At 41.4% G+C, this 23,857-nt stretch overlaps 1 long non-coding RNA gene across 1 annotated transcript; it reads right to left on the minus strand.

Annotated features, from left to right (window-relative positions):
* Positions 1–2,093: 2,093 nt before the first annotated feature.
* Gm40998 lies at positions 2,094–23,857 on the minus strand. The gene is made up of 4 exons (XR_873656.1): positions 23,630–23,857; positions 18,954–19,105; positions 4,421–4,490; positions 2,094–2,149 (listed from the first exon to the last, which is right to left on the minus strand). It is a non-coding gene; the product is annotated as a predicted gene, 40998 (long non-coding RNA).

A 23,857-nucleotide genomic window follows, 5' to 3' on the forward strand; every position in this document is an offset into this window, starting at 1 on the left:
TTCATGCACACACATTTGTGTATATACTTCACATAAACTTGAAGTAAGAAAAATTAAAAACATGCTTCTTTGGGTGACTGAATTGTAAATTTCCCTAATAACATATCAATTTACTTTTCTGGATTAATTTTATCCACATTGATTTTTGCTAAAAATATATTTCCTCTTTTTTTTTGAGATTGTAATTATATCATTTCCTTCCTTCCCTCTCCTTCTTCTAAACCAAACATGATTACCTTTCTATCTTTCACACTTATGATCTCTTTTTTATTAATTGTTCTTATACACACACATGCATATGATATGCATATATATTCCTAAATACAGAAATACAGCCTGCTCATTCTGTCTAATGTTACTTGTTTGTATGTTTTCTGAGCTGACTACTTGGTGGTGGATAATCAGTGGTATACCCTTCCTGGGAGAAGACTATTTCTTCCTCATTCTCGAAGCATTCTTTAGTAACCTACAGTTCTTCCTGTGGGGTTAAGGTGGCCTCTTGGTCTTTTCACACTTTCATTTTAGCATGTCTATTGTTGCTTCTGCTCAGCCCATGTTTTAGGCAGTTATGTTGGGTGTGACTTTATGGGAGTGACTTCTGATATTACAAGAAGACATAATCCCACAACAAACTTCCTGATTGTCTGCTTTTACAATCTTTGTCTTTTCTTCTGCAAGGATCCATGAGCCTCATGAGTGGGAGCTGATTGTAGCTGTGTCTACTAGGATGGAGCTCCACAGCTCTATCTTGGTTGGTCTTTGTCTGTTGAAGAAAAGAAAAGAAAAATAGAAAAACAGAAAAGAAGTAAAGAAAAGATTGTTTTCTTCGGCTTAAGACCTGCTCTATAGCTCTGTTGGTAGTGAGCGCTGTTTAGTATCCCCAGTCTCCTTTCTTCCATCACTTCTTGTTTTATTTTTACCTCTTTCTTCCTCTTCACTGTCTGTTAAACAAATCAGACCAGCCTGTCCATTTAGCATTTTTTTGTCACCTTTTGTAGGACTCAGGGCTGGTCCTACAAGGGCCTGGATTCCCACATCTTCCCAAAGTTCAGGATAGTGGATTGGTCCTAGTACTCATCTTCTGTGTACTATTGTTCAAGTCCTTGGGCTTGTAATGCTTAGTCCGTGTCTGGCTTGAGCAGTGGTTCTAGCAGTGTAAAAGACAATGTAGAAGGTGTTACAGCACAACTTTCTTCAGTGGTACCAACCCAGCTTCTTCTATAAGTGTTGCCTTTGATGCCCCACCTCACAGAGGATGTCCTGGTAGTGTTTAGAGAGGAATATTATATTTGCCTCCATCCCAACTTCACAATGAAACCTAACTTTTCCTGCTAACTCCAAGATTGAAATTGGACCCAAAGGAGAATGTCCCCCTGGCATCTTTATGTAGTCTGAGACTTTTCTACACATGATAGCTACAATGCAAGGAAAAGCTGGTGGATTGTTCTACATGGTACACTAGGTCTCCTGTTGTAGAAGTCAGTCTTCTGCCTAATCACTAGGTCCACGGAGTCTCATAGAAGACCCAGGCTGCCTTGTTACTCATTATGTAGCCTAGGATATACTCAAATTCATGGCACCTCTCTATCCTCAGCATTTGCAATTCTATGGCTGTCTTAGTTAGGGTTTTACTGCTGTGAACAGACACCATGACCAAGGCAAGTCTTATAAAAAAAACAACATTTAATTGGGGCTGGCTTGCAGGTTCAGAGGTTCAGTCCATTATCATCAAGGTGGGAGCATGGCAGCATCCAGGCAGGCATGGTGCAGGAGGAGCTGAGAGTTCTATGTCTTCATCCAAAGGCTGCTAGTGGAAGACTGACTTCTAGGCAACTAGGGTGAGGATCTTATGCCCACACCCACAGTGACACACCAACCAGGGAACACCTATTCCAACAATGCCACATCTCCAAATGGTGCCACTCCCTGGTTCAAGGATATACAAACCATCACAATGGCGTATAGGCGTGAATTGCCACCCCTAACACAGCAGGACTTCACACTTAAAAATAGACTTTAAAACTTAAATGTGGGTTATTATTGCATTTGTACATGCTACCTTTCCATGCCTCTCTCTCTCTCTCTCTTTTTCTTCTTCTTCTTCTCCTTAAGAAGGGGTCTCCTGTTTCCCAAGCTGGCTTGGAACCTCCTATATAAATGAGAATAATTTTGAACTTCTCATCTGGCATCTGCCTACCCAGTACTCAGATTACAGGTATAAGCCACCATGTCTAGTCATCCCCATCTTCAAGAGAAAACAAAAACACCAACATGGAAATACAATCCAGGAAGAGAACCCATACTAAGACCAAAGGATGCTGGACCTCCTTGTGCATGTGAAGTAGTTAAGTACTCTCTCCACCGTCTCTTCAGGGAGCTCCCCATTCAGGGTCCACTACAGAGGCCCCCGGCCAGCTCCAACAACATTTCAAACAGTAACAGCTCCCTTGCTGGCCATGATTCATTGATATCAGTGTCCATAAAACTATACTGTAAAACATTGCCAAATCAGATTCATCTTCCTGTAAACAGTCCTACGCTAACTATTCAGAACAACAGCATCAGCCAAGCCTTCTAATTTATATATTACTTTCACATTCTAGCCATTGTCAAAGCTGACCCAAAGATTTTATGAGAATAATTTATTTGCCTTTATATTTTGCAAGAAGGATTTCAACGTTTCAACTTACACAGTGTTCGGTACGTTCCTTTTTCTTTCTCTCTTTTTAGAGCTTGTGTAATAATACGAGTCTTGTAATCCCCTCTATTTAACTATCGGCCTTTGTACAAACACCCGCTGCCAAGAATCTTTTAAAGTTGAACAGGACACATTGAAGAGTGCTGGAATCCAGGCTCCTTTTATGTTTTCTCAGGAGCAGTGGGTTAGTCACTTCCTCTTCCCTAAGCTGAATCTTGTCAAAGAAACTGACAAGAAAAACACAGCAAAGCAAATAGCAAACAGACAGTTGAAAGCCTGCATCGCAGCACAGCATGTGTGGACACAGGTCTGTGCTACAAATGGGTGCCATTCATTTTACTTAAAAGATAGAAAAGCTACAGGAATCTGTGAAAGCAGTCTCAGGAGGCCACTGACTGGGTAGCTTTAATTCTCTTAAAGGAATGTGTCTTGGGACAGTGCCCTTTCTGAATGTGCCAGACATATCATGTGCAATTAGAATCCAACAACTGCATGGGAAGGCTGAGACTGTGGCACTAGGGCCTGACCCTGGAGCAGGTTCTTGACCAGACAGGGGCAGTCAGTCTCAGGGACTTCTCCTACCCAGTGTCATTATGGTCAGGGCATACTTTTGCCTGATAGATTTCTCCTTCTGCAAATTAGCAGTGACCCAGTCTCTGAAGCTGGGCCAGAGCACATCCTCTACTGCAAGATTCAGCACAAGTCCACACAGGATGAATCACCTTTCACTACTGCTTCCCTGGTCACTGCATCCACAGCCACTGCTTCCACACCCACTGTGTCCATGGCCACTGCATCCATGGTCACTACTTCAATGGCCACTTCATCCACAGCCACTCTATTCATGGCCATTGCATCCATGGTCACTGTATCCACAGCCACTGCTTCCACAGACACTGCATCCATAGCCACTGTATTCATGATCATTACATCCACGGCCATTGCTTCCATGGCCACTGCTTCCATGGTCACTGTATCCACAGCCACTGCATCCATAGCCACTACTTCCACAGCCACTGCTTCCACAGTCACTTCATCCATGGCCACTGTATTCATGGCCATTGCATCCATAGCCACTGCATCCATGGCCACTGCTTTCCTGGCCACTGCATCCATGGTCACTACTTCCACGGCCACTTCATCCATGGCCACTGCATCCACAGCCACTGTTTCCATTGCCATTGCATCCACAGTCACTACTTCCATGGCTGCCCCCTCTATTCTCCTTCAACCACAATGATCCATGCACACATTCCTCCATGCCTTACTTTATAAGTATACCACACCTCAGCTGGCTAACCTTCCCAGGCACTTCGGTGTGTGCATATAATTTTTAAGGATTGTATGGGACACTGGAACTCTCCTTGACCCACATAGGTAGGAGACCTGGGTCTGGGTATGAAGGGAAGCAGTCCATGAAGAAATATCAGTATCAAGCCAGTCACCACTAGGCAGCCATGAGCTTAGTAGTAAGGCACATGCCCCATGTATACAAGGCTGAGGACCTGATTCCCAGTATTTCACAGGAAAAAATGACAGTGAATTGGGGTAAGTTCTACACAGGGTGGGTAGAGTTGCTCAAAGTCTCATGACCCAGCTAAAATGATGAGGGAAAGAACTCTCTATCACATGGGCTCTCCCTTCAGGAGAAGAAAGCTGTTGGAGCTAAGCATGCTTGTGTCCTGGTCTCACTAGGCTCTGACAGTAGCAGAAGACACTTACTGCGACAGCCTGAAACAATCTGTACTTCAGACTCAGCATGGAAAATCCCTCTGTAGCCATCAGTCATGAACTGGGAAAAAAAGGGAAACAACCAGAGAGGAGGGATTGGAGGTTTCTGCAGGACATTTTGGTAAGGGTAGCAAATAGAGAAATATTGTATTCGACTAGCAGACAAGGCCACTTATGACATTAATTTTAGTTTTATAAGGAACTGTTCAAGACTTGGGGCCATCTGAGAACACAAGTAGCTCTCTTAAGTGCAGGCAACACTTGAGTTTACCTCTGTAGTCCACTTTGAGAAAAGCTCTCTTTTGATGTCTCAGACATGTTATTTAATTTGTGTGTAGTTCCTTCCTTCCTTCCTTCCTTCCTAACTCTTCATACCGGACTATGTATGAACTTAGGATGGATACCTTGGGTGGTCTCAATGATTTGGCAAGGTGTCACCATGAAGAATTTAGTGCCACCAAAAATAAAATTTTCTGAAGTGACTTTTGTAAACACCCACACATATTCCCTGATCACTAAAGGGCTATTGTACTCTTAACTTGTAGAAGGTCTGTCTCTGCAAACAGAAGCAGCGAATTTGTTATACATTATTGCTATACAATGTGCTTGCTTTCCTGAGATGATAAAACTTTTTGTCTTGAGCTTCTTATGAATAAATGAACTAATCTACAGGCTGTACTAACATTAATTCAATAACCAACATCAAACCAAGAAATCTGAATGGACACACAGACTGTCCCTTGGGACTCTAAGGATGTGTGCATTCATCCCACAACTATGTGAAGAGATGTGAGTCTTAACAACTGGATTTAACATTGCAAAGTGATATTTATTTTTAACACATTAATCCTAGGGCTCTGCTTAACATACTATTTCCAAATCCATCTATTTTTATATGGTACATATTAAATGGGAAATCTGCCTTGTTCTGCAAACCAGCTATCTGACAATTGTGTGGTTAATGTTTTTGAAAGCAATAAAAAAAGATAATTCAGGACAGAGCTGTGTCACTTTGTACTCTAAAGCCTTGTAGCCTGCACTCTTTTTTTTTTTGGTTCATATTCGGTCCCTTTATTTATTTAATCCTTAATTATTTGCATTAGTTTCTTAACCGTCCAACCATCATGGACTTGGCCTCATGTTGCTACTTCCTGCCAACTGTTTCACACATGGGGAACAGTATCGGGAATGAAACTCTAAATTTAATACATAGCTACAACTGTTTTGCTTTCATTATGTGGGGTAATATCCATAAATAGATGCGTGGTTGTTGGCACTTACTGCCTCTCTCTCTCCACTTGCAGTGCCTAATTACGGCTCTCACTTGAATAGTTTGGCAAATGCTTATATAGCATCTTCAATTAAAAATAAATAAAGCAGAAGAATGTCCTTTTTGTACTCTTTGGCTTAAAAAAAATTGTTATCCGTTGGATCTATTAAAGGAATCATTCCAGCTCTTCTCTGTTCCAGTGTAATTTTTTCTGGGGGCGAATTGAAAATGTGCGGTATCTAATCCAAGTAAATATTATGCTTTTCAACTCCCACACTTCCTATTGCATAAACTCGCTGAACAATTGTTTCATACAGCTTCACTGAGAATGGAAACAGCTGGCCCTGTTCCATGGTGACTGTCCTCTTTATTCTGCCCTGGGGATCTGCACAGCCCCTTCTCTGGGACTTGGATCTCCAGCAGTGGCTGACTCAGGCCTATGTCAGGGAAATGGCTCAGACTGCCACTGAAAAGATTCTAGAAACAGGATGACTGGATAATTCTATTTGAGTCCCTCTGTTGAGAGAGAATGGCAGCTATTAAAGCTTCACTTCATTCTGATTGGAACTGTGTTGCTACTTCTCTGATTGTATAAACTTTGAGTTTAACAATTTGGTAGAAAGCAGAAGACCAGGAAATAAAATGGACAGGACTTTAAATGTGTTATGTGGCACCGAGCTCTTGAACATTCATAAGCTAACTATCCCAGCATCTTAAGGAACCTAATGTTTATAATGTTACTGATTTTACATAGAAAAGATAATTCACAGAGACTATGAGTGAGGTCTTGTTTTCTTCTGAAGTGAATCAGGTATGGACCTTGGCATTAGGGGTGAGTATTTGCTTCTCACACTTAGATGAGAAGTCTAGATTTGAACCACAGAAGGCTCACAGGACCCTTTGCCACTAACTTTCAGAAGGGTCCATGTAGAATGCCCTAGAATTCCCTTTGCAAAGCTACTCTGACCACCCCATGTCCAAATGACCAACAGCAATCACTTCCATGACAGTGTTGAACACAGATATTTTCATTCACTGAACACATAAGAGAAGCAAGAGAGTGTTCTATCACTGCAGTGGGCTGGGTGTATCCTTCTCACGGACCAGTTCATTTTGAAATTCTTAGAGGGTCAGGCAAGAAAATCCAAGAAGCCCAGCTCTGAGGACAGGGCAAGAAATGCCAAGAGTTTCCTGAATTGTGTACTAAGCTCAGATTTCTCATAATTGCATTTCTGCTGAGCCACTGCCTTAAAAAAAACATTTATCAAAATAAACTTTTGATGAGTTTATGAAATATGTGTCTAAAAAATATATCAGAGGAGCAAGGATCAGATACAATGCAAGGAAGGATTGATATTCCAACATTGAATTGTTCCAATGACTGCTAAATCCCATAGTAACGCCCTTACGTCTTTAACAAAAAATAATGATGCAAGAGTGAAACACTGACCCTTTCCTATACATTACGAAATCCACACACAGCCTGGAACACTACATTTCCATAAACACTCTGATTATGTTTCTACAAGTCCACCTTGTTTCAGTTTGTAAAGCCAAGTGGAATTAGAACATTAAGCTAGATGTTTCTCCACAAAAGTTCAACATTTTAGATTGGGGAGGGGTCAGAAGTACAGACTGAAAGGTTTAAAGAGTACTTAGGGATAAAGAGGAGCAGAGGCAACAAGTGTGTGGTGCTCAGTGGGTAAGATCTGAATGTTGGTCCCACCTCAACTGCTCATGATTTTGGTTGTAAAAATCAAGAAAACCCAGACACGCTAATGTTACTAGTGTTTGTAGTAGCATTAGACAGAAGCTGGACCCTGGAATCTGGATGGTTTTAGTCTACACAGTGCTCTAGGCTTCAGAAAACTCTTCCAACAGTAAACTAGACCTTAAAAGCTAATTCTCAAACAGTTTATGGGTAGGTAGCATTCGCTAATATTTTGAATTATATGATTCTGTGACCTTTTGTTATTTTAAAATTTATTTTATTGTTTTTCTTTTACCAGTGTTTCATAGGTGGAGGCCCTAATAACTCTTCTGTGAAACTACAGTCATTTTTAAGTATTAAATGGTGACTATAACAGGGACAAAGATCTCGGTCTTCATCTTGACAAACATACGAATTAAATTTTATGCAGGCTTTGGAAGGTAACTATGATATGGTTATTTTTATTTCAATCTATGCATAAATCAACAAAGAAGCTGCTGAATATAGAGAAGTCATTTTCACTGCCAACCCAAGGAACCAACTTCATCTATCTTTGCTGGTCTTTGGACCCTCTTGTCCTCGGCCACATCCCCATGATTGACAGAGAACTAGGGTTGGGGTTGATTTCTTTCCTAACACTACAGTGTTATTGGAAGAGGTCTGAGGATTTATCCATTTGAGTAAAGTATGGGTCTTAAACAGAAGTTAAAAGTACCAGTTGAACACTCATCGTAGTGAAGAAAAAGGAAAGAAAAGAGGAGGTTAGATCCTTCAACCCCACGTCTGTTGGCTGCACACCTTGCTCTGAGTGCTGCCCTGCCATCAAGTTCTTGGTGACAATGGCCCACTGTTGTCCTGCTCCTTCCCTGACCCCAGCATTGATGATCTGAGGAGCCTAAGGGGATACTCTTTCATCTCCCAAAAACAACATTTAGAATTTTCTTTCTCTGAATGTTTCGTGAATGAGGTTGAAACGCCTTTGTTTTGAGGAAGAGAATGGACCATATTGTGTGGACACCAAACAGACTCCCATTGTTCCCCTGTGAACCCAGCCTCTCTGCTGACTGGAGGCCACAGCTCACTTTTACTTGGAAGTCCCATGTCTTGCTCTCTGACTTTTAATACAAGCATATGCTTTCACCTTTCTGTTTTTGTATAATGAGTGGCTTCTTTTATCTCCCTGTGACATTTATGGCTGGAGGTCTTCAGAATGTCCTGCCCCATTTATGAAGGACAATACTATTCTTAGCTTTTGTTGGTCAACACAATCACATCCAAAATAACACTCGTGGAATATTCTAGTCAACTGTGTGTCAAAACAACAAAACCTAAGCATTAATCCTGGAGGAAATCAAGAGCCCTAGCCCCTGAGACAGCAAAGCTGGAGCACCACCCTTGTCAGCCACTAGCAGACAGCATAGGTAGAGTGGAACCCTAATGCAAGGTGTCTGCTGTTCCCAGCGAGACCTAAGAATGGCTATAATTTTTATGGAAAATATTATACACATCACTAGGATTTCCCAGACTGTAATATTTGGTTTTGTTTTGTTTTCTGGAAAACTTACTATCTACTTTATATGACTCAGTTGATAGAAATCTGAATCCTATGTCCCTAAACTACATGTGGTCCTTGTTTAGACCTAGACATGGGGTATGTATTGAGTCTAGACACTTCAACTCTTGCAGGTTAGTAGACTGGAGAGCAGTGATGATGTTTTCACAGGACCAGAGTGCAATGTATTTAATTTCAAACATCTCTTGATATTCTTAAGGATTTCATCAATTTGTGCTATTTGGAAGTGATTTACTTTAGCTTCAAGATCAGATAGGAATCCTTTAAACATATATGTAGCAGTTCTCAGCATAGTTATCTCCATAGCAATCTTACTGTCCTCATCACAGTTCTGTATAAATTGTGTTTGCACCCCACTCACCTACTCTTGTATTTATAACAGGTAAGTGTGCTTTCCAATTCTCCCTTGTTAACAAAGATACAGCTTCACCATTCTGTCCCATTGGATGTTTCAGGAGGGCTGGCTCAGCTTCTGCCTCTGAGTGTCAGAGCAGGCCTCTGAGTGAGCACACAGAAGCAGTTTTGGTGGAATTGAGCCTCACCTTCAACTTCCCCCATCAGGTTGTATTTAGAAGAATGATTCCCACATTCCCTTTGAAGAAGTGGCTTCTTTGAAACTGTATCCCTCCACAGAGATGTGGAGGCTCTTGGCCTTAGAAGCAAGATTCCCCAGTGAGACTGAACTCTGAAATCAAACTCTATGAGCGGCACTTATGTTAAAGGGTGGCTCTTCATGTGTGCACTGCTCAGAACCTTAAAGAGATGGGCCACACAGACACCAAATATAAAGACTCTTGGGATTGCTCGAACCCAAAATGTTTTATTTCAGGAACTGATTAAAAATCACAGAGAGCAGACACTGTCCAGAAAAGTGCAGGCAAGTCTGCAGTGGATCCCTAAAGACTGTTGGTATTAAAATATAGCACAACAATATAGTGTACAATAACCACTAGCCCATTTGTCAAAATGGCAGGTGGGTACAGAAATTCTAAAAGCTGCAGTCGCTGACACAAGTCAAGTGTGAACAATCCAGTCTGTTCATCTGGAGTCTTTATTTCCCAAGGCTCTGACAGAAAGAAGAGAAGCAGCAGACACTGGGCCAGAGAACTAGTTTAGTAGAGAAAGTGTTTGTTCCAGCATGAGGACTTGTGTTCAGATCTCCAGAAGCCATGTAAACATGGATATGGTCATGTGTACAATCTCAGAGTTCTTATATGGAGATGAGATGGAGAGAATAAAGTCTCCAGAATCTCAAGGGTAGGGAGCCTGGTGTATGAAGCAACAGACAGTAAGATCATGACTCTGGTATGATATAAAGCAAGACCTGACACACTGTAGCACCTATGCACATGCACTCACACAAGTACACACAAACACAGATTGATAGGCATACATACATGCATACATGTATACATATACACACATATACATGTCCACACATACCCAGCTAAACACATACATATAAACATGCATACACACATGAATTCATATACACATACATACACTCACATACAGACATACATACTATACACATGTACACTTAATTGAATGCACAAATACATGCATCCATGCATGTTATGCACATGTGAACACACTCACATGAAAATACATACATATACATACTCACATGCATACTTACACACATACATATATACATACACATACATACATGCATACACGGATACATATGTGCAAACATGTAAACACATGCACACATAGATCCACAGGCACATGCACACCTTCATAGTTGAACACATACATGCATATATACACATATGAACACATACACAAACACAAACAACACACACATACACATATAAACACACACATGAACACACCCACATCCACTCATGCTCAGGAAAGATTAAAATGAGAAGTACTACCCAGTTGTTCCAGAAGATGAGATTTCCCCCTGCACTGCAAATGCTTCTTAAATAAGAAAATAAAATCATGGGAGATTTTTGTAAAACTTAAGATCTTAAGAAAAGCTGCGGGGAGGCGGCCTCAGCCTCAGCAGCAGCGGTCACCATCTTGGTTCCGGGACTCAGCAGAACTTAGGAAATTAGTCTGAACAGGTGAGAGGGTGCGCCAGAGAACCGGACAGCTTCTGGGACAGGCGGAAGCACAGAGCCACTGAGGCAGCACCCTTGGCGGGCCACAGCCAGCCAGCCACCGTCCGGACCAGAGGACAGGTGTCCGCTTGGCTTGGGAGGCGGCCTCAGCCTCAGCAGCAGCGGTCGCCATCCTGGTTCCGGGACTCAGCAGAACTTAGGAAATTAGTCTGAACAGGTGAGAGGGTGCGCCAGAGAACCAGACAGCTTCTGGGACAGGCGGAAGCACAGAGCCGCTGAGGCAGCACCCTTGGCGGGCCGCAGACAGCCGGCCACCGTCCGGACCAGAGGACAGGTGTCGCCTGGCTTGGGAGGCAGCCTCAGCCTCAGGAGCAGCGGTCGCCATCTTGGTTCCGGGACTCCCTGGAACTTAGGAATTTAGTCTGCACAGGTGAGAGTCTGCACCACAGAAGCTGACAGCTTCTGGGAACTGCCAAAGCAACACAGCTTCTGAGAAAGGCCCTGTTTTGGGCCTTCTTCTTCGGCACACCTTCCCTGTAAGAGAGCTTGCCAGCAGAGAGTGCTCTGAGCACTGAAACTCAGAGGAGAGAATCTGTCTCCCAGGTCTGCTGATAGACGGTAACAGAATCACCAGAAGAACAATCTCTAAACAGAGTCAACTATAACTACTAACTCCAGAGATTACCAGATGGCGAAAGGTAAACATAGGAATCTTACTAACAGGAACCAAGACCACTCACCATCATCAGAACCCAGCACTCCCACTTCGTCCAGTCCAGGACACCCCAACACACCTGAAAACCTAGACCTAGATTTAAAAGCATATCTCAGGATGATGGTAGAGGACATCAAGAAGGACTTTAATAAATCACTTAAAGAAATACAGGAGAACACTGCTAAAGAGTTACAAGTCCTTAAAGAAAAACAGGAAAACACAATCAAACAGGTAGAAGTCCTTACAGAAAAAGAGGAAAAAACATACAAACAGGTGATGGAAATGAACAAAACCATACTACACCTAAAAAGGGAAGTAGACACAATAAAGAAAACTCAAAGTGAGGCAACACTGGAGATAGAAACCCTAGGAAAGAAATCTGGAACCATAGATTTGAGCATCAGCAACAGAATACAAGAGATGGAAGAGAGAATCTCAGGTGCAGAAGATTCCATAGAGAACATCGGCACAACAATCAAAGAAAATGGAAAATGCAAAAAGATCCTAACTCAAAATATCCAGGAAATCCAGGACACAATGAGAAGACCAAACCTACGGATAATAGGAGTGGATGAGAATGAAGATTTTCAACTCAAAGGACCAGCAAACATCTTCAACAAAATTATTGAAGAAAACTTCCCAAATCTAAAGAAAGAGATGCCTATGAACATACAAGAAGCCTACAGAACTCCAAATAGACTGGACCAGAAAAGAAATTCCTCCCGACATAATAATCAGAACAACAAATGCACTAAATAAAGATAGAATACTAAAAGCAGTAAGGGAAAAAGGTCAAGTAACATATAAAGGCAAGCCTATCAGAATTACACCAGAGACTATGAAAGCCAGAAGAGCCTGGACAGATGTTACACAGACACTAAGAGAACACAAATTCCAGCCCAGGCTACTATACCCAGCCAAACTCTCAATTACCATAGATGGAGAAACCAAAGTATTCCACGACAAAACCAAATTCACACATTATCTCTCCACGAATCCAGCCCTTCAAAGGATAATAACAGAAAAAAACCAATACAAGAACGGGAACAACGCCCTAGAAGAAACAGGAAGGTAATCCCTCAACAAACCTAAAAGAAGACAGCCACAAGAACAGAATGTCAACTTTAACAACAAAAATAACAGGAAGCAACAATTACATTTCCTTAATATCTCTTAACATCAATGGTCTCAACTCCCAAATAAAAAGACATAGACTAACACACTGGCTACACAAACAAGACCCAACATTTTGCTGCTTACAGGAAACACATCTCAGAGAAAAAGATAGACACTACCTCAGAATGAAAGGCTGGAAAACAATTTTCCAAGCAAATGGTATGAAGAAACAAGCTGGAGTAGCCATCCTAATATCTGATAAGATTGACTTCCAACCCAAAGTCATCAAAAAAGACAAGGAGGAGCACTTCGTTCTCATCAAAGGTAAAATCCTCCAAGAGGAACTCTCAATTCTGAATATCTATGCTCCAAATACAAGGGCAGCCACATTCATTAAAGAAACTTTAGTAAAGCTCAAAGCACACATTGCAACTCACACAATAATAGTGGGAGACTTCAACACACCACTTTCACCAATGGACAGATCATGGAAACAGAAACTAAACAGGGACACACTGAAACTAACAGAAGTGATGAAACAAATGGATCTGAAAGATATCTACAGAACATTTTATCCTAAAACAAAAGGATATACCTTCTTCTCAGCACCTCATGGTACCTTCTCCAAAATTGACCACATAATAGGTCACAAAACAGGCCTCAACAAATTCAAAAATATTGAAATTGTCCCATGTATCCTACCAGATCACCATGCACTAAGGCTGATCTTCAACAACAAAAAAAATAATAGAAAGCCAACACTCACGTGGAAACTGAACAACACTCTTCTCAATGATACCTTGGTCAAGGAAGGAATAAAGAAAGAAATTAAAGACTTTTTAGAGTTTAATGAAAATGAAGCCACAACATACCCAAACCTTTGGGACACAATGAAAGCATTTCTAAGAGGGAAACTCATAGCTCTGAGTGCCTCCAAGAAGAAACGGGAGAGAGCACATACTAGCAGCTTGACAACACATCTAAAAGCTCTAGAAAAAAAGGAAGCAAATTCACCCAAGAGGAGTAGACGGCAGGAAATAATCAAACTCAGGGGTGAAATCAACCAAGTGGAAACAAGAAGAACTATTCAAAGAATTAACCAAACGAGGAGTTGGTTCTTTGAGAAAATCAACAAGATAGATAAACCCTTAGCTAGACTCACTAGAGGGCACAGGGACAAAATCTTAATTAACAAAATCAGAACTGAAAAGGGAGACATAACAACAGATCCTGAAGAAATCCAAAACACCATCAGATCCTTCTACAAAAGGCTATACTCAACAAAACTGGAAAACCTGGACGAAATGGACAAATTTCTGGACAGATACCAGGGACCAAAGTTGAATCAGGATCAAGTTGACCTTCTAAACAGTCCCATATCCCCTAAAGAAATAGAAGCAGTTATAAATAGTCTCCCAGCCAAAAAAAGGCCAGGACCAGACGGGTTTAGTGCAGAGTTCTATCAGACCTTCAAAGAAGATCTAACTCCAGTTCTGCACAAACTTTTTCACAAGATAGAAGTAGAAGGTACTCTACCCAACTCATTTTATGAAGCCACTATTACTCTGATACCTAAACCACAGAAAGATCCAACAAAGATAGAGAATTTCAGACCAATTTCTCTTATGAATATCGATGCAAAAAATCCTCAATAAAATTCTCGGTAACTGAATCCAAGAACACATTAAAGCAATCATCCATCCTGACCAAGTAGGTTTTATTCCAGGGATGCAGGGATGGTTTAATATACGAAAATCCATCAATGTAATCCATTATATAAACAAACTCAAAGACAAAAACCACATGATCATCTCGTTAGATGCAGAAAAAGCATTTGACAAGATCCAACACCCATTCATGATAAAAGTTCTGGAAAGATCAGGAATTCAAGGCCCATACCTAAACATGATAAAAGCAATCTACAGCAAACCAGTAGCCAACATCAACGTAAATGGAGAGAAGCTGGAAGCAATCCCACTAAAATCAGGGACTAGACAAGGCTGCCTACTTTCTCCCTACCTTTTCAACATAGTACTTGAAGTATTAGCCAGAGCAATTCGACAACAAAAGGAGATCAAGGGGATACAAATTGGAAAAGAGGAAGTCAAAATATCACTTTTTGCAGATGATATGATAGTATATATAAGTGACCCCAAAAATTCCACCAGAGAACTCCTAAACCTGATAAACAGCTTGGGTGAAGTAGCTGGATATAAAATAAACTCAAACAAGTCAATGGCCTTTCTCTATACAAAGAATAAACAGGCTGAGAAAGAAATTATGGAAACAACACCCTTCTCAATAGTCACAAATAATATAAAATATCTCGGCGTGACTCTAACTAAGGAAGTGAAAGATCTGTATGATAAAAACTTCAAGTCTCTGAAGAAAGAAATTAAAGAAGATCTCAAAAGATGGAAGGATCTCCCATGCTCATGGATTGGCAGGATCAACATTGTAAAAATGGCTATCTTGCCAAAAGCAATCTACAGATTCAATGCAATCCCCATCAAAATTCCAACTCAATTCTTCAACGAATTAGAAGGAGCAATTTTCAAATTCATCTGGAATAACAAAAAACCTAGGATAGCAAAAACTCTTCTCAAGGATAAAAGAACCTCTGGTGGAATCACCATGCCTGACCTAAAGCTTTACTACAGAGCAATTGTGATAAAAACTGCATGGTACTGGTATAGAGACAGACAAGTAGACCAATGGAATAGAATTGAAGACCCAGAAATGAACCCACACACCTATGGTCACTTGATCTTTGACAAGGGAGCTAAAACCATCCAGTGGAAGAAAGACAGCATTTTCAACAATTGGTGCTGGCACAACTGGTTGTTATCATGTAGAAGAATGCGAATCGATCCATACTTATCTCCTTGTACTAAGGTCAAATCTAAGTGGATCAAGGAACTTCACTTAAAACCAGAGACACTGAAACTTATAGAGGAGAAAGTGGGGAAAAGCCTTGAAGATATGGGCACAGGGGAAAAATTCCTGAACAGAACAGCAATGGCTTGTGCTGTAAGATTGAGAATTGACAAATGGGACCTAATGAAACTCCAAAGTTTCTGCAAGGCAAAAGACACCGTCAATAAGACAAAATGACCACCAACAGATTGGGAAAGGATCTTTACCTATCCTAAATCAGATAGGGGACTAATATCCAACATATATAAAGAACTCAAGAAGGTGGACTTCAGAAAATCAAATAACCCCATTAAAAATGGGGCTCAGAACTGAACAAAGAATTCTCACCTGAGGAATACCGAATGGCAGAGAAGCACCTGAAAAAATGTTCAACATCCTTAATCATCAGGGAAATGCAAATCAAAACAACCCTGAGATTCCACCTCACACCAGTCAGAATGGCTAAGATCAAAAATTCAGGTGACAGCAGATGCTGGCGTGGATGTGGAGAAAGAGGAACACTCCTCCATTGTTGGTGGGATTGCAGGCTTGTACAACCACTCTGGAAATCAGTCTGGCAGTTCCTCAGAAAATTGGACATAGTACTACCGGAGGATCCAGCAATACCTCTCCTGGGCATATATCCAGAAGATGCCCCAACTGGTAAGAAGGACACATGCTCCACTATGTTCATAGCAGCCTTATTTATAATAGCCAGAAACTGGAAAGAACCCAGATGTCCCTCAACAGAGCAATAGATACAGAAAATGTGGTACATCTACACAATGGAGTACTACTCAGCTATTAAAAAGAATGAATTTATGAAATTCCTAGCCAAATGGATGGACCTGGAGGGCATCATCCTGAGTGAGGTAACACATTCACAAAGGAACTCACACAATATGTACTCACTGATAAGTGGATATTAGCCCAAAACCTAGGATACCCAAGATATAAGATACAATTTGCTAAACACATGAAACTCAAGAAGAATGAAGACTGAAGTGTGGACACTATGCCCCTCCTTAGAAGTGGGAACAAAACACCCTTGGAAGGAGTTACAGAGACAAAGTTTGGAGCTGAGATGAAAGGATGGACCATGTAGAGACTGCCATATCCAGGGATCCATCCCATAATCAGCATCCAAACGCTGACACCATTGCATACACTAGCAAGATATTATCGAAAGGACCCAGATGTAGCTGTCTCTTGTGAGACTATGCCGGGGCCTAGCAAACACAGAAGTGGATGCTCACAGTCAGCTAATGGATGGATCACAGGGCTCCCAATGGAGGAGCTAGAGAAAGTACCCAAGGAGCTAAAGGGATCTGCAACCCTATAGGTGGAACAACATTATGAACTAACCAGTACCCCAGAGCTCTTGACTCTAGCTGCATATGTATCAAAAGATGGCCTAGTCGGCCATCACTGGAAAGAGAGGCCCATTGGACACGCAAACTTTATATGCCCCAGTACAGGGGAACGCCAGGGCCAAAAAGGGGGAGTGGTTGGGTAGGGGGTTGGGGGTGGGTGGGTATGGGGGACTTTTGGTATAGCATTGGAAATGTAAATGAGCTAAATACCTAATAAAAAATTAAAAAAAAGAAATGTAAATAAAGAAAATACCTAATTAAAAAAAAAAAAGAAAAGCTGCATTACCATTTAAGTAAGCATGTTTGTAAAAATACAAGGAATGTCTGAAAATCAAAATCCAAATTGCCAGTGCTTTAGAGAATGATAATGAGAGATAGTCTGGGTTTTGTGTACACAGGTGCTGAGGATGATAACTCAGGAGGCCAAAGAAGAGAAACCCCAGAATGATGAGCCAACAAGGGTGGGACAAGGCTTGGCTGCTAAGCATACATACATGTTACACACATATGAACACACACTTACATGAAAAACTTACATATACATACAAGTACGCATACTTATACACATACATATATGTGCACATACACACATGCATACATGGATACACACATGTGAACAATATACATACACATGGATCCACATGTGTATGTTGACCTGACCATCCCTGCAAATGTCTCTTTTTCACTCTTCAAACAGCATTGTCTCTGTCTATGTCAGAGCTCTCTATGTCTATTGTCTCTATGTCAAAGTCAGGGCTACCCAGGTGTCTACACACTGAAATCTGTTAAAGGGTTTGAGTACTAGTGGTTAGGCATGGGCATCAACTGGCATTTTAGAGATAGGAACTAAACACTGTCCAAAGATAAGGAGGAGGGATCACCAGCCATTTAGCCAAGTCTTGGGAGGAGAGTACAAGACCCTGTACAGACAATGTAGAGAGGGTGAGGCAGATCCAGGGGCTCCACACTCTCAGAGGATTAGACAGAAAACATGAGGGAGAGGGAGGAAAGGGAGAACTGACTATTATCTGGATGTCTGAATTGTTGATGACACTCAGGGTCTTTCTGGTGTCTTGGTACACAGTGGGCTTCAGCTGTCAGGTGTAGTTTATATGTGGCATCCTTAGAGCAGGACCACAGGCCTGCAGAATGCACATTGTCATTATTGATATAATCAGAAAGAAATAAAAAATCCTTTTCAAAGTAGGGGCAAACATTGACCTCAAGAGCTTATTTGGAGGTTCTAACAGAGTAGTGTGATACTGGTGTACGAGTCACCAAAGACCAAAGAAAAGGAAAGGTGTCTTGGTGGAGAGTGTGGTTTGTGAAGGGGTGCGTGTGGAGGGATGAGTGAGGACAGGGACATTTGCATGGCTGGCAGGTCAACAGAGTCAACACTGTAAATCAACGTAGAGGCAGATGATGCTTCCAGATTGCCCTCAAATCCTTGAGCAAACAAGGAATGCATACTGAAGAGACAACATCAATGGTCCCGGAGTTTGTTTGCTTTATTGGCTTGTGTAAAGGTTAATCTCAGCTGTCAACTTAGTAAGATCTGGAATCACTTGGGAGGTGACCTTATTTACTTTGAGTGGGGTAAGAAGATATGTCCATCATGAGGAAGGATTCTGAACTATACGGAGAAAGCAACCTGAGGGCAAGCATCATGTTCTGCTTCCTGACTGAAGACACAATGTGAACAATTCCCACAAACTTATGCAGCTGCAACCTTCTTACCATGATGGATGGAAACCTGGAGCCCCAACTACCCTTCTCACCTTCAAGATGATTTCACCACCATATTTTGTAACAACAACAGGGAAGAAACTGAGATGGCATGTTTGTCTGGATACCGAGGTGCCCAGTTGCATTTTGCATGTAGAGGCTGTAAGCAACACATGTGTGTGTCCACACGTAGATCCATCACATCCTTACAGGAAACAAAGGGGATGTTGATATGGAGAAGCCATAGCAAACAAACAAACAAAATCCTTGCCTATTGAGTGCTCCTTAGATATCAAAATATTTATTAATGAATCCCCAGTTACTTCTGGGGCAATGAATGTTTTAATAGGCAAATTGAATATTGAAAATGAGGTAAGTAATGTTTTAATTATTTGTAGTTTCCCTGGGTCTGTGCCAGAGTCATACATGAAATAACTTTTTTTTGTAAAATAAGCCAATATTTCATGGGTATTTAACATAATTGTGTATAGATAGTGATTAGCTAAAGAGCAATAATGTTAAATTAAGTACAGTAATTATAGATAATATTGAGTTTGCAGTGGGAAATTGCTTATAAACAAAACTATCGCCCTGGACAGATTCATTTTTAATCTTGTCATCAAAATTTTTATCTTGGGAGAATTTTACTTCATTGAAAACTCTTCACGCCTTCTTTTAGAAGTGAAAAGCCAATAATAAAGTCTCAAAATTGTGAAGACAATGCTGCTTCAGTCCTCTGCTTGCATGTTGATTCGTGGTTGTGTTTAAATCTGAGCTCCTGTCCAAATGCAGAAGATAGTTTACCCAGAAATTCCCATGGTCAGGGCATCTTAATGGGGCTGCTATTCTGAAGGAATAGTGATCTAGCAGGCAAGACACTGCTGTGGTGACCACTTAGAAAGGGCGTCCAAGTGTGAGTCACTGACTCTGTGGGCTGTGGGTACCAACTGGGGCCATCTCGTGTCCAGGGCACAGTGCAAGTCACAGGAAAGGGAAAAGATCCTTTGTAACAACTTCCAGAGACCATTCTTTCTTGTCAAATTCACTTCAATTTAATAGGAGAAGGATTTTTTTCTTTCCCAAAGACAAAGATTTCCTATTGTAAGTGAAATTGATAAGAGCTGTTTGTACAAGAGGGACCTGGGGTCAGGATGGTCCAGTGGTCCTCTCTGCTCAGGAAGTGTTTCATCTCACCAAAAGCTACTTGGTACACCAATATCTGCTACAGCAAAAAAAAAAAAATCTTCATAAAGAACCATGAAGATTGCATAGGAGGTGATCCCAGGACACAGGGGCAAGAACAGAAAGATCAGGAGTTCAAGGCTTGCCTTGGCTACATAATGAGCTACACAGGGCTATGTAATGTCTAAAAAACAAACACAAGGATGTGTGAACAGACTATGTATTTTTGGCTTGGTGGAAAGGGGCTTGGCCTTCTACAGAGAATGTAAGCCTGTATTTTCTGTTTCATGATAAAGTGGATTTGATTGACCAGGAGAATAAGGATCGGAGTTTATGTGGGCACACAAAGCAAAGGCTTTTACTTTCATTTATTTATTCTTGTTTACTTTCTGAGCTCCTTTAGAATAGATATTTCTGAGGCCCAGCTTTCTCTAGATGATTTTTCTTGATTGGATTAAAAAACATATGAGTTCTACAAATCCCAGATTCACACCAGGTCCAATGCTAAATAAACAGCTCTGCTAATCACCTAGAGTAGTAGTTTCTCAGTCTATTCTTTCCCTTGGTAGTATCAGGGAAATGGGATATTCTGGTTCATACATGGGCATATATGTATGAACACATACATACTCGTATACACATACACATCCTTCCATGCATACATACTGGCCCTAACTCATACACTCAGATTCATACACACACACACACACACACACACACACACACACACACACGCACACAAATGCACACATGCATACACTTGCACATACAGGCTTACACATGCATATACACTCATATGTGCTGCATGCACGCATACACAAAGGTTTATTTACACCTGCACGTCTACCTATATTTCAATGCAAATACGAAAGAACACATAATGGATTGTTTTCTAATTGGTATTGCAGGTTGTATTACAGGTGGATCAATAGTTGGAGCTCACATTCAGGGCTGGATTTAATTCACCAAGAAAAGGGCAAAGAAAAAGGGAAACACGGAGATAAAACCTGGAGATTTACACATCCCCGGACACACTGAGACATTTCAGTCTTTGAGATGCCAGTAAAATTATAGAGTATCCAATAATAGCTCCGCCAGTGCTCTCTTTGACTGATGAGAACTGAGAAAAAGAAAGACAGAAAGATTAAGAAGACCTTAAAATCTGCGACTAAATAAAACTGTCTTATTCTCTGACATTGCAGAGGGTGGACAGAGTCTGTGGCACCTGTGCAGGGACAGTGTGGGACTTCAGACACTGGCCAGCAAACACCAGCACTGTTCTAATTAATAGATGAAATACAACAGATAAATTAGATCTGTCTTGCTCCCAATGGTCTCTCTCCCAGTAAATAACTCACACAGGAGTTGGTAGTTCTTCTGCTTTCTATCTTAAAGAGCCAAGGGTGTCTTGTTTGCTTTCTCTTTTTATGACAAAATCAAATCTAGAAATCACTTACGTGAACACTCCATGTGATAGGCTTTCCCAGAAACCAGAAAGGACCAGTGTCCGTGGGAACATGCACTAGGCAAACAATTCCCCTGTCCTTTTCATATGAGGCCTTTAGGTTGGCCACCTTCATGGCATTCCTTATGGAAACCTTTATTCAATATAAGAACTTCCTCCTCCTCCTCCTCCTCCTTCTTCTTCCTCCTCCTCCTCCTCCTCCTTCTTCCTCTTCTTCCTCTTCCTCTTCTTCTTCTTCCTCTTCTTCTTCTTCCCTTTCTCCCTCCTCCTCCCCTTTCTCCTCCTTCTTCCTCACCCCTCCTCACCCCTCCCTCTCCTCCTTCCCCTCCTCCTCCTCCTTCTATTTTGAAACTATAGTGTGCAAGTCTGACCAGTGAGTTAATATTGATCTTCAACCATGTGGTCAACATTTACATCCTTCCTACTCAATGTGAAAAGGCACCTCTGCTCCTCACCTGGGCTCTTCTCAGACATGAAGGAGAGACAAAGGAAAGCAAGTATGGTACCTTTTGCCTGAAATCTCAATTCAAGGAGGATTATGAGTTTTGGGCTAACCTGGGCTACATAATAAAAGAAATGAAAGGAAAGAAACAAAGGAAGAAAGAAACAAAGGAAGGAAGGAAGGAAGGAAGGAAGGAAGGAAGGGAAAAGAAAGGACAGTGAGGAGAACATAGACTATAAAGTAAAAAAGAGAAGGGAGTGAGGGATGGGTTGAGGAAAAGAGGGAGGAGGGAAGCTCTTAGGTTGTTTAGCTTTTAACACTTAAAAGTAAGGGTTTAGGTGTAGTCTCACTAAAATGACAACAAAGTGGCCCCTGTGAGAAATCTTTGAATCCGGAGGAAGACTCTGTTAAAGAGAATGGCCTGCTGTTACATTTGAGAAGCTGACATTATGACTAAAATCAGAAAGTATAAATCACTCCAGAAGATAAAGCAAACTCTCAAATTTTACAAAACTACACTGCAAACACGTCCCTGTTTGTGTTCAGAGACAAATTGGATTATTCTTTTGGCTTGCTATATGCGTTTTATTTATATATAAGAAGCAGCTGTGTACTACCAAAGTGTTCTCTTTGGATCCCAATTTCCCACAGCACAGTGCAAGAGCAAGAGTCTGGTGCTTACAGTGAGCTAATTCCACAGGCTGTAGAGTCCTGTCCAATGTCTAGGCTCAGAAAGCATGCAGAGAGGGAGCCTGGCACTTCCTAGTCTCACCTGCTTCTTCAGAGCATTGCACTCACTTTTCCTGTCACTGAAGGCCTGAGCCCCGATTCCAGAGCTACTTCCAGTGAATCAGGGGTCAGGGTCTGGACCAACAAAGCTGGCTTGCCTGTGGATTTCTTAGAAGTTACTGGAACATAGCAGTGTACTCCGGGGGCCAGGGTGGGCAGGGAATGCTCATTGACTCTATTAGAAGCCAATAGTATATCTATCATGTGATTCATGATATTCCAATCTCATTTGCATTAATTGAATTAACAATTTAATAAATAATAAATTAATTTACTAATGAATTAAATTAATAAAATTGAATTAATTAATAAAGAAACAGCTCATGCCTCACTGCTACAATCCTTGTTTAACAAAGAAGAAAAGCATAGTCTTTCTTCTCATGGACAACCAAGAAGATGTTTTTAACTGAAAGAAATTCATTAGAAATTAGAAATACAAGCAATACTGTACTGAGCCTAGTGTCAACCGTGATGTGTCTTTGGATGCTTGTGCTTGATGAACCTTCCGAATGGCTTCTTAGGGTGACGTGTGACACTCCAGAGCTGTGACATCTTCTTTTCTTCTTTTCCACATGCAATTCTGATTTAGGACAGACTCTGCCTCTGCCTCACATCTGTCAAGGCAGATTGGAGCAGAAGCCCACAGAACTGCTTGCGGTTTGCTAGAGCTTAGAAATCAACGGGAAATTGAGACCAAGTGCTGCCTGCGTGCCTGTGAGTCTTTTTATAGACGAGCGGCAGGAATGCACATTCACTGAAGCATGCCCTTTGAAACCCCTCTTCTCTTGTACGTTTTCCAGAACTCTTGATGTATGACCCTCTAGTAGTAAGAATAGTTCTCTGGTACATACCACTAACACATGGCCGATGGAACTGAGTCAACTGTGCTGGTATGCTGACATATCGAGGAGCATGGAGCCTATCCATGGGTATGGCTAGCTGTGGGGTTGTATGGAAAGCCCCTGAGATGAAGGGGGATGCCTGCAACTCCAGGAGGAGAGAACTTTGATCTACCCCAGGCACCTTTGAAAGGAGCTGTCACTGTGCTTCCATTTTGTCTGTCAGGTGCCACAGTCCTG

Source organism: Mus musculus, chromosome 13 (genome assembly GCF_000001635.26).
Source record: "Mus musculus strain C57BL/6J chromosome 13, GRCm38.p6 C57BL/6J".
Classification (NCBI taxonomy): domain Eukaryota; kingdom Metazoa; phylum Chordata; class Mammalia; order Rodentia; family Muridae; genus Mus; species Mus musculus.